Source organism: Triticum urartu, chromosome 4A, assembly GCF_056163025.1.
Source record: "Triticum urartu cultivar PI428250 chromosome 4A, HENAU_Tu73, whole genome shotgun sequence".
In the NCBI taxonomy this organism is placed as follows: domain Eukaryota; kingdom Viridiplantae; phylum Streptophyta; class Magnoliopsida; order Poales; family Poaceae; genus Triticum; species Triticum urartu.
In genome coordinates this window covers 240,738,557-240,751,514 of record NC_141876.1, presented here as the reverse complement: position 1 = coordinate 240,751,514, position 12,958 = coordinate 240,738,557, and the positions used below count along the sequence as shown (strand labels likewise).

The 12,958-nt window shown below is 46.6% G+C and overlaps 1 pseudogene; it reads left to right on the top strand.

The window, feature by feature from the left end:
• The window catches only part of LOC125554752 (ADP-ribosylation factor-like protein 3), a 61,293-nt pseudogene extending 51,429 nt beyond the window's left edge, over positions 1–9,864 (top strand).
• Positions 9,865–12,958: the final 3,094 nt, after the last annotated feature.

Genomic DNA, 12,958 nt, shown 5'->3' with positions numbered 1-12,958 from the left:
AGCATGTGAAGTATGTCTGGACGCCTGAATGTGACATCACTTTCAACACCCTCAAAGAGAAGTTAGTCACAGCTCCAGTTCTGACTCCTCCTGATGAATCCAAACCATTCAAGGTTTTCTGTGATGCTTCCCTTCAAGGTCTCGCCAGTTGAAGCCCAACGAAAAGAACTACCCCACTCATGACCTCGAGTTGACGGCAGTTGTCCATGCTCTTTTAACATGGATACATCTCTTGTTGGGAAGGAAAGTGGACATCTTCACTGATCATAAGAGTCTCAAGTACATCTTCACTCAGCCGAACCTCAACCTCAGGCAGACTCGTTGGGTTGAAATGATTCAAGAGTATAATCCGAGTATTGAATATACTCCAGGCAAGGCCAATGTCATTGCTGACGCATTGAGCAGGAAGGCTTACTGCAACAGTTTGATTCTCAAGTCCTTTAACCTGGATTTTTGTGAAGCTTTCCGCAAACTTAATCTCCAAGTTGTTCCTCAAGGATTCCTTGCCAACCTCCAAGTCTCACCTACTTTGGAAGATCAGATTCGTGAGGCTCAACTTGTTGATGCCATGGTGAAGAAGGTGAAGATTGGGATTTCCAAGAGCCAACCCAAGTACAAGTGCTATCGTCTTGATGACAAAGATACTCTATTCTTCGAGGATCGCATTGTTGTTCCTAAGGGTGACCTTCGTGAAGTCATTATGTACGAGGCTCACAATTCACTCCTGTCTATTCATCCTGGAAGTACAAAGATGTACCATGACCTCAAACAGTCGTATTGGTGGACTCGAATGAAGCGCGAGATTTCTCAGTTCGTGAATCAATGTGATGTCTGCAGAAGAGTGAAGGCAGAGCACCAACGACCAGCTGGTCTCCTCCAACCTATTGCCATTCCAGAATGGAAGTTTGACCATATTGAGATGGGCTTCGTGACTGGATTTCCCAAGTCCAAGCGTGGCAATGATGCTATCTTTGTTGTCATGGACAAGCTCACTAAAGTGGCTCATTTTCTGCCTATCAAAGAATCTATCATAGCAGCTCAGTTGGCAGAGCTATATACCTCCAGGATTGTCTCTTTGCACGGCAATCCGCAGTTGATATCTTCAGATCGTGGAAGCATCTTCACCTCTAAGTTTTGGGATTCTTTTCAGAAGGCCATGGGCACCAACATTCGCTTCAGCACAGCCTTTCATCCTCAAACTAGTGGCCAAGTCGAGCGAGTCAATCAATTTTTTGAAGATATGCTCAGGGAATGTGTCATTTCTTTCGGTATGAAGTGGGAAGATTGTCTTCCATATGCCAAGTTCTCCTACAACAACAGCTTCCAAGCGAGTTTGGGCAAGGCCCCATTCGAGATTCTCTATGGCAGAAAGTGCAGTACTCCTCTTAATTGGTTAGAGACTGGTGAACGCCAACTTCTTGGCAATGACTTGATAACAGAGGTTGAAGAAATGTGCAAAGTCATTCGTGAAAATCTCAAAGCCGCGCAATCGCGTCACAAGAGTTACTATGATAGCAAGCATCGTGACTTGGCTTTCAAGATCGGAGACCATGTCTACCTCCGCGTCTCCCCAATGAAAGGTACTCATCGCTTCGGTATCAAAGGGAAGCTTTCCCCTAGATACGTGGGTCCTTTCAAGATCATTGGAAAAAGAGGCGATCTCGCCTATCAACTTGAGCTTCCATCCAACTTTGCAAATGTGCACGACGTGTTTCACGTGTCTCAACTCCGCAAGTGTTTCAATACTCCTGACCGCACCATCAACCTCGAAGAGATTGATCTCCAAGAAGACCTATCTTATCATGAGCATCCCGTTGCTATTCTTGAAGAAACTGAGCGCAAGACTCGCAACAAGTCTATCAAATTCCTGAGAGTGAAGTGGTCACATCATTCCGACCGTGAAGCCACTTGGGAATGCGAGGACCACCTCCGTTCCAAATATCCGGAGTTTTTCCATACCTAGATCTCGGGACGAGATCCTTTCGTAGTGGTGGAGTGTTGTAACGCCCCGTATATAACTTGCCATATTTGTATTCCAACTCTTCCTTTTTCGGCACTAAGTTATGATATTCCCTTGTGGTTGGGTTTTGTCTTCGTTTTGTTTTTGTCCTTGTCATGCATCTCATATCATGTCATCATGTGCATCGCATTTGCATACGTGTTCGTCTCATGCATCCGAGCATTTTCCCCGTTGTCTGTTTTGCATTCCGGCACTCCTATGTCCTGCGGCGTCCCCTTTTGCCTCTTTTTTGTGTGCGGGTGTTAAACATTCTCGGATTGGACCGAGACTTGCCAAGCAGCCTTGGTCCACTACCGGTAGACCGCATGTTAAGTTTCGTGCCATTTGGACTTCGTTTGATACTCCAACAGTGGACGGCATGAAGTTAGAACCACGAGTCTTTGGAAGAACGGGTAAGGATTTAAGAGGAACTCTTCTTCGGTCTTCAAAATTCGAGAATGATGACGAGAAACACCTCCATGAATTTTGAGGTACTCCGGAATAATGAAGAATAGAAAGGTTGAACCAACGATGAAAGGAATTTGAAAGATCTTGGAGAAAGGCATTTGACTGATGAAAATTCATTCTTACGTCAAACATTGAAATTAATTTGAAAATAACTCCGCAAAATTAGAAGAGTCAGGTAAGATCCTGGGAAAAGACCTGTGGGTTAGGGCCCACTCAAAAGAAACATCGTTGAACGATTACTTGAAAGGGAGATTGCACTGGTTGAGTTAAATGACTTGAATGACATAACAACCTCGAGATATCTTTAACGAATTAGCAATGGAAAACGCGAATCTTCTAAGATGTCTTTAGCACTCCGGAAGAATTGAATAGCAAGCGGGGAATGACTATGAGATGCACCGGCATGAGAAAGCATTGGACAAATGAAAGGACTATGCTCAATACCAAGGATTGAATTGAATCCATTGGAGAAGAAAAGAGAACGGATAATGTTGAACTTGTAGCTTCCTTAGCATCTTCCTGAGAATCACCGGATAAAAACATTCGAAGGAAAAAAATGAAGAGACTTTGTGTGAATAAAATGGATAGTTGATTTTAATATATCTAAGTCCTTGAAGAAAAGGGTGGGAGGGCGGGAAAACAAAGGAAACTTGGGGATGGATGAAACAAACCATGATGAGAAAAAACTTAGAGTTGATCTTGCGGATGTTGAAAATGATTGGATCCACTTCAAGAGAAGCACACCGGTTGAAAAGGATTGACATGACCATCTCGATGATCAAGAAGGATTAATACTCTCATAGAAATATGAGAACACCTCTTAGAAAGGGTATGGAATCCACATTTGACTTCGAAGCAACTCGAATACTAGAACTCAAAACAAAACAAAAGATTGGCTTGCAGAATAAGCCGGAAACAAACATATGATAGATCCCATATCGTATCATGTGTCTGTTGGAAAGATATCCTACGTGATAGTTGAATTCCCACTTATAAACTCCCGAAACTTTCTGGTTATGCAATCAGGTGTTGAGGATACAGGAGAAGCATAATATCTCACCCAAACTAACAATTCCTACATCTAGCTGTATCCATCCTTCAACACATAACCAAGAAACCTTCGGAAATCATTTACCTCGACCTTCGAAAAGCATCCATTATACGAGTTATGGCAATACTCCCGAACTCCCGCCCCAGTACTAGGTGGCGTCGAGGTTTATCTCACCAACAACTGCATAAAAGAGATTTTCGATGTTGGCGAAAACACAGGTATTCCAGAATTGCAACGATAAAATTGTGATGACAACACCTCGGAGCTCAACTCCCTGGGACACTGCCACAACCCCTAAATGTCAAGAGGCACCAAGAATAATGTTCTCGTCACAAAACCATCGAAACGATTCCAAGATACCCATGTGATCCTAAATTTTTCTTTGTGAAATTTGAGAAGAGAAGAATCAAAACTCTATGTCAGGAGGCCTCACCAGAGCAACGAAGGGACTGAGGAGTAAAAATAATTCTACTCTCCGATATATATAATCCTATAAGACTCAAAACATTTTTCTAGACTCAACAACGTCAGCGATTCGATCAAGCAGGGGGCTCCTAAGTCGGGGATGGCTTTGATACCAACTTGTAACACCCACGATGCGGCTATATCTCCCACGTGTCGGGGCACGACTTAGACGCATAACCACATGTCGCAATAGGGGTAATCTTTACACATCCCATGTACTGAATAAGGAAGGGATAAAGAGTTGGCTTACAATCGCCACTTCACACAGTACATAAATATCATACATCATCCAGATTACAATCAAGGTCTGACTACGGAACCAAAATAAAGAAAGACAACCCCAAATGTTAGATCACCGATCGACCCAACTGGGCTCCACTACTGATCAACAGGAAACGGAAACAACACTACGATCAAGGACTTCATCGAGCTCCCATCTGAGCTGGGTTGCGTCACCTACACTGGTATCATCGACACTTGCAACAGTTTGGAAGTATCTGTGAGCCACGAGGACTCAGCAATCTCACACCCGCGAGATCAAGACTATTTAAGCTTATGTGTAGGAAAGGGTAGTGAGGTGGAGCTGCGGTAAGCACTAGCATATATGGTGGCTAACATGCATAAATGAGAGCGAGAAGAGAAGCAACGCGACGGTCGTGAAGGTAGAAGTGATCAAGAAGTGATCCTGAAACTACTTACGTTCAAGCATAACACAAGAACCGTGTTCACTTCCCGAACCCCACCGAGAAGAGACCATCACGGCTACACACACGGTTGATTCATTTTAGTTAAGCTAAGTGTCAAGTTCTCTACAACCGGACATTAACAAATTCCCATCTGCCCATAACCGCGGGCACGGCTTTTGAAAGTTCAAACCCTGCAGGGGTGTCCCAACTTATCCCATCACAAGCTCTCATGGTCAACAAAGGATATTCCTTCTCCCAGGAAGACCCGATCAGACTCGGAATCCCGGTTACAAGACATTTCGACAATGGTAAAACAAGACCAGCAAAGCCGCCCGAATGTGCCGACAAATCTCGATAGGAGCTGCACATATCTCGTTCTCAGGGCACACCGGATGAGCAAGACGTCGGGTTGGCATAGACCCTGGTTGCCCAGGGGGCGCTGGACATCGCTCAGGTTGGACAAACACTTAGAGAAGCACTGGCCCGGGGGGGTTAAAATAAAGATGACCCTCGGGCTCCGGAAACCCAAGGGAAAAAAAGGCTAGGTGAGGCAAATGTAAAACCAAGGTTGGGCCTTGCTGGAGGAGTTTTATTCAAAGCGAACTGTCAAGGGGTTCCCATAACACCTAACCGTGTAAGGAGCGCAAAGTCAAGGAACATAACACCAGTATGACGAAAACCAGGGTGGCAAGAGTGGAACAAAACACCAGGCATAAGGCCGAGCCTTCCACCCATTACCAAGTATATAGATTCATTAATTAAACAATGTATATATAGTGATATCCCAACAATATCCATGTTCCAACATGGAACAAACTTCATCTTCACCTGCAACTAGCAACGCTATAAGAGGGGCTGAGCAAAGCGGTAACATAGCCAAACAACGGTTTGCTAGGAAAGGTGGGTTAGCGGCTTCACATGGCAATATGGGAGGGATGATAAAGCAAGTGTTAGGTATCGCGGCATAGCAATAGAGCGAGAAACTAAGCAAGCAAAGATAGAATTGATTTCGACGGTATGCTCATCTTGCCTGAGATCCCGCAAGGAAGAAGAACAAGTCCATGAAGAAGACAAACGGACGTAGTTGAACAGATCCTCACAAACGCGACGTTAACGGAACTAACCCGAAGAAGCAACACCGGAAAGAAGCAAACAACATAGTAAACAACCATTACATAAACATGGCATGATGCACAACCAAGTATGATGCATGTTCGGTTTAGTGAAGCATGGCATGGCAAAGTGCACAAGCAATCCTACAAATTAAGTGGAGCTCAATATGCAACGAGTTGCATATTGACGAAACACCACGTGACTTATTTAGTTCTCTCCGGTTTATGTACCAAACAATATTAAATGTTGGTTAGCATGGCAAGGGATGAAGCATACATAAATTAACTAGCTAGTCAAGTTTAAATGAGGACGGAAAACAACAAACAACAATTCCGGAAAATCCTCATGAGCATATATTAGATTTGGTATTGTTCTGTCCTAAAGCATATTTGGTACTGCATCAGGTTAAACTAGGCATTCTTCTACCCAAAATACATATAAAATTTATTAAATTTGGATCTACGGTTATTTAGTTACGAATTAAAACATTTTAGCAAGTTATTTAAGCAAATTTAAACAAACAGCATTTTAAACATTTTAAACATGGATGGAAATGACATATTATAAAACTACACAAAATTCTAAGCAACTTTCATTTTAAGTTTGTTTAATTCCAATGCAAGGTTTGTTAGATATGATATGCATGAAGAAAGAGGGTTTTTCTGCAAAACTGCCAACTCTGGAAAATTGGACAAAATCGCAGAACGAAAAAAAACACAACCAGGCCGAAACTGAATGCACTGCTAGCCAACAAAGAGGAGGGCTGTGGGCGCTCACCCATGGGCCAAAGCCCAGATCGGTGGAGGAGGAAGCTGCAGGCCGGATCGGGAGGTGGGCTTTGGCGGGGATGGGCCTTGCCGCCGGATGCGGTTGCTGGGCCGGCTCGCATGGACGCGGCCCATGCGCTGGTCAACGCGCATGGCCCCCTCGCTTGCATGATCTGGAGCAGGGGATGCAGAGGCTGGCGACGCCGGCGAACTCCCGCGACGAGGGAGGGCGCTGGGAGGCAACAGGGGCCCTAGACGACGCGGGAATAGCTGGAACCGGTCCCGCGTGACCGAATTCGGGCGATGCGGCGGTGGACGGAGCTCCGGCGATAGGAGAGAAGGATCTGAGGCAGCGGTGGCCATGGGTTCGAGCTCCCTGGTTCCTGCAGGCGGAGAGGGAGGTGGTGAGCGGGCGAGGGCGAGACGGAAGGGAAGGAGAGGAGGCAACGAGGCAGGCCTGCACGTGGAGTCCGGCAAGGTTGTCGTGGTGCGGGCGGCGGCGAGAGGCCGGCAGGCGGCGGAGTTTGATCTGGATTGGGAGCTCCTCTCCCAATCTGGATCGGTCGGTCGAGCAGGTATGGGCGGCGGCGTGGTCAGGCCTGCTTGGGCCCGGTGGGCCAGATCCGGACCCCAGCGGGCCGCGTGATGGAGATGGAGCTGCGGGGCGACATGGCGGCGTAGGAGTGGTGGAGGGCGGCACTCAGGTGGCGGCTTACCAACCAGGGCGCGCCAAGTGGCGATGGAGGGGTGGCCGGTGCCGGAAATTGAGGTGGGAGGCGACTGCTGCGGGTTGGGGCATGGATTTTGAGGAAGATGCGTCGGCTGGAGGTGGGAGGAGGCTAGGAGGGGTAGGTTTAGGGGCTAGGGATGGCCAAAATGGCAAGGGTGGCTTCTTAAATAGGAAGGGGCTAGGGTTTGGGTGGGTTTTGGGGGTTTTCGGACCCTCGGATCGCGATCGATGGATCCGATCGACAGGGGGAAATAGGTAGGCCTATGTGGACTGGTTGTGACTGTGTAGAAGGCCGAGGGCTGCGGGAGAGAAGAGAGAGAGAGACCCGACAGCAGTCTCCGGAGACCGAAAACGTCCGACGATTTGACCGACTATAATGTCGCTATAGTTATCCGTTGGGGCATCAAACGAACTCTGAATGCGATGAAACTTGGCAGGCGACCTACTAACAACATAACTACACTGCATGCCAACTTCCAACCCATTCCGAGAACATTTTCCGGCCACTTATAAAATACTATTTCGGAGGTGCCGCGGGCGCGTGCGAGTGTGTCTGGGCTCAGAACGGACAACGGAAAGAACGGGGACACCGGGACGGATGCAAGTTTGAAAACATGATGATGCAATGCACATGATGACATGGCAAGATGCAACACGCAAACGAAAGACAAGGCAACAACAACGAATAACTGGGAGACACCCGGCGCATCGGACTCGGGGCGTCACACTGGACTCACACGTCAGGGACTTAGAAGTGGTTAAATCCAGTCAATCGGGGTCAAACCTAGTGGCAGTTCACCGCCGGTGAGGCCCAAGATGGTCAAGTGCCTCGAAAAGGCTCTGTGGTGCTCTGTTTTCCATGCGATTGGGATCGTTGGATAGCTGGTTCAGCGAGGCGCCCAACGGTGGCATCAGTCGGACCTGGGGTGGCTGGAATAGTCGATGACGACCTCAACAATGGCAGTCAGCATTTGGTTGATCACGGAATCGATATTGCAGCTTGCAAATGGGTGACCTAATGCGCTAGGGCTACTCTATTTGGCGTTGTGAGCACAACAGGCACGTTTACAGGACTAGATGGTCATCGGAGCTTCCCCGACTGGGAGCTCAAGTGGCAGCGTGCTACGATCATTGCGGGGTTGACAGCTATGGCGCGAAATAAGCCACGGGGTTAGGGAGGATCAGTGGCGGAGCTCACTAGGAGGTCGAAGCGCAGCTCTATGGGCTCAGGGAGGCGTCAGAGTTGATGTACGGTCGCTGGTGATCTCAGTGGCCGAGAGACGAAGACATTGAAGATGGCGATGTTGTGGGGCGTCTGACCTCGCAAGGCTCGACGAGGAAGACATAGACGTTAAGGCGGAGCCTATGGACACGGAGTGGAGGCGCAGGGTGGCTGTGGGCGCGACTACGGCGGCGGCGAGCACACGGTGGGCTCATCCATGGTAGGGAGAGAGTGAGGAAGAGCGAACGAAATAGTGAGAGGAGTCAGAGTGATGAAGACGACATCGCGACTCTTATCTGTGGCGTCGATATAGTCAGGAGGCAACCAGGCGAGCATGACATAGCGAGCTACGCACTCGCGCATCGGGCACACACTTTGTGTCCGACTGGCACGGGGAATAAGACCACCCTTCCCCTGGTGGGTTGGGCCTACCAGGTGGGCTGCCAGGTATGTCAGGTAGGTTTCCCCCTTTTCCTATTTTCTTTTTGTTTTCTATTTTGATTTGATTCACAGACCAAATCATTTTCTAAAAATCTTGAAACTAAATATGTGGACTAAATGGATAAACCTAGATCCACATAGAAAATTGCAGAATTATTGGACTTGTATTTATTTAATAGTAAATATAAATCCAATTCAAATAGTTAGTTAATTAATTCAAAGGCCCAAAATAAATATTTCTCAGATTCAAAAAATATTGGTTTGAATTTTGCTCTTGCCAACATTTTTATAGATTAGCAGGAACATTTTATTGGACTTGTTTGAAGAGATTTTTAATGTTGATCATCTTTAAAAGGTTTCTCAGGCTTCGTGAATCCCCTAAATTCAATTTCCTTGAATTTAAAATGATTCATGAATTCTTTTGATGTGACTAATTACATTCTAGGGTTGTGACACATTCTGCCAAATTGCCTACTTGTCTTATGTTCTCATATGTGGAGTTGCATCAATTTATTTGAGCAGGATTTACCTGCAGTTATCTCTGAAGAAGAATTGAGTAGACAGCTGCATCTTAGAGAGCTAAATGAGAGGCCATGTAGGTTTCAAACTCTATCTGCCTATGATGGGTGAGAGACCTCACTGTTCACCTTAACACATGATAGTTGAGAAGTTCTTTGATTTAGCCATGCATACATGGACAATGCTTTGGCCTATCTGTTGATCACTCGGTGCACCTTGTGCACTACATTTTTATTCATTTGTCTTATTGGAACAGTTGCTTTCTGGCAGGTGGGGGATCAAATTCGGCATAGACTGGCTAGGGGAACAAATGGAAAGAAATAAACGGACCAATGTTCTAAGGCAGGGCCAACTCCAGGAATTCGGTGCCCAATGCGAAATGCAAAATGGGGCCGTTAAATAGACAATTTTTATAGAAAAAGTATGAATGAATTCTAACATTGCGTAAATTATAGGCTTATCAAGGTAATAAAACAAAAAATACTAAAGACTAAAGTAACTATCTTGGAAATCTTTGTGTGTGACAACTTGATCATGATCGACTAGCCTACTATGGCCCTGTTCAGAATCTCTCCACTCCGTTCAAATAATTCTGACTCCGCGGAGCTATGGAGATTGGTTTTAGCCACTTCGGGAAAATAAGTTGTAGCCTGGTCCGCTCTGGGAGCACAGCCGAGGGAGCAGAGAGGAACCAAAAATGCTCTATATATCTTCCTTAAAAAATGATTGATGAACTGATGTGTATGCTCACGAATATAATTATTAAACGAAACAAAATACTATAGATTAACTAGGGATTCAGTTTCAGAGCACATGTTGGACAGTCGGTGTTGCCCTCACCTTGCTCTCGGCAACGAGCTGCTTCTACTCATGCGTTGGGATTTGCAACTTGTGGAGTGCTTAGTGGCCAATAGAATCGATGAATCAATTCTAGGCTATGATTGTGTCTCCGGAAAGGATACAAAGCTATCAAATGAACAACATTGTGAGCCTCCGTCTCCCTATGGGGTGCCGCACTTCCGCTAGTTCTCTTGTGAAGGGATTTTTTTCCTCATGAGGGCTGGATCGATCGTTCACCGGATTGTGTCAGTCGGGGGGGGGGGGGCTCGGGAAAGCCTCGTTGGGGAGATTGAGGAGCAGGACTGATCGTGACTGTCTGTGTTAGGTCTGAAAAGGGGCCAAAAGAAAAAAATATACTAAGACATTGGCCCAAAATTGGGGGCCCCTAAAATTTGGGGGCTCTGTGCGATCGCCCAACCCGCACATGCTCGTGGACGCCCCTATTCTAAGGGAGCATGCAGGCATGGGTGGGCTGATTTAGAACTTTTACATGCAGTTGTAATCAATGATTTTGTGAAGGAGCGAGTCATTTTGTGATCAATTAGTTCTATGGTTCCATAATGTCATTGAGGGCCAGAAATTGTCCCTAGTGAAGTTCCTGATCTATGAGGTTTTGTGGCATGGACCAGTGGCCCCACCCTGGCAAATTAGCCTCTTCTTCTGCCTTTGCATCCTCCACTTCCATCATGTCAGGTTTATTACCCTCATTATTCAGAGTTAACTACAGATTAACATTGGATTCTGGATGATGAATGTCATCATACTCATGTTGCTGTATAGGCCCAAGAAAGTGATTGTGTTGATTGGGATGAAACACTTCTTGGGGGGGATTGGATGGGGGTTACCATGAGGAGGGATGGGGTCCTCATCAGGTGGAGCTACCCCATGTATCTGATGTTGTAGGATGAATACAGGCACAGTGAGAGATCCTGATTGAAATCTCTCTCCTTCCCCAAAAACAATATTGTTAGGGATGTCAGAAAGTTCCTCCACCCTTGCATGAACCATGAGATTTTCCCTAGCGCTTCTGACCCTGTCCCACATGAGCAGTTTAACAAATTTATTCATAGCAGTACTGATCTCCTAAATATTCCTTCTGTCGAATGGATATCCACAAAGAAGAATTCATACATCTCTATTCAGAACAATGTTTCTCCAGTTCAGGCCCTGGTTGTGCTTTTGGAATATGACATGCACACCAGTGAATTGATGCGGACTATTGGAAACAAGAGCATCCCTATCGAAGACACTGTTCATCTTGATATAAGCTTGACCGAACGGGCAAGGTTCAATCTCTGAAAACCCCAATCTTCTATCAGTAAGAAAATATGTGAGTACCTCTCTGATGGTGTTGAATGAAACTGGTAGGTTTGGCATCGGCACAATCGTAGCAATCACCCATTCTTCATGTGTGGGTTGCGCCGCTCCAGTGAGGATCCAAAACCGTGCAGGTCTCCCTTCGACCTGAATGCTCTGGTGGTTTAGTGAGAGGAATGGCGTCGGGTCGAATGGGAATGTGGCCCTTGTGGACGATTCTGGAGTAGATGGGGTGGGGTTGAGTTGCGGAGGGGATGGAAGAACCATAGAGGCTTCGAGTTTTCGGAGATGGAGATTTGGGAGGGTAGGAGATGATGGCTGCTCTCGGGGGAAGTGTGAGGGATAGCATTAACTGGGATACTCCGGTTGGTTGGCTGATTGATAGCCAGAGTCGTCACAATCGCGGGAACAGTGGCCTCCTGTCTTGCAAACTGAATCACTGAGGGACCCATTGGGCTTGTAGTGATTTGTGGGTTGGGCTGGGCCGAGGAGAAGCAGTCTTTTTTGATACGGCCCAACGTTTTCATGAATGGCATTTAATTCAATTAGTGCAGCTGGGCCGAGAATGGCCTGTGAGTAAACATCGGACGCAGAACGCCGATTGCTCATGGGTTTGAATGTGCGGTGATCCCGCTCTCCTAGTAGTAACTGTAGCATTTAAGTTATTCAAACCACATGAACGATATTGGTCCGTTGATGAAGCCAAATTTGAAATACGTGGTGGAGATGATCTGCTTGCAGCATGAGGTTGATCTTCGAAGATCATAGGCGATCTAAGAGCTTGAAGATGAGATTTTCTTGGATGCTTGCGAAACACATGGGTCCATTCATCCTCTTTTTCTTGCAAATATTGGTCCAGATCCTAGCAAGAATTAGGTCCTCCATTACCCCAGAGTAGGAAATTGATAAGGAGAAGAGGTGTGGATATGTTACCTCCCTTGATGATCGAGAACCCAACTTCTTTGGATGAGACAGAAAATTTGAAGGACCAGTTTTGTAAGCATTGTACCTTGAAGAGTGAGGCACGTCCCCCAAAGAATGCAAGGATGGATGGTGCTAATAGAATCCTCTGTCAACCGGAGTTGTGATCTTTTAAATTCCGCGACCAGAATGAACTCCTCAAGATCTTTACCAGCTTCAAAATTGATCGGGACCCCCCATTTCTTCCATACCTTAGACGCAAAATCCTGACCGACATCGAAGTTGAGATCGGCTAATGCCACGATGCTATGGAAGGTGGTGACTGAGAGAAGATGATGCGTGGACGCCGAGGTCGGAGTGGCCACCGGGGTGATGTGTGGATGCCGGGGCCGGAGTGGCCGCCGGCGGGCTAGGAGCGG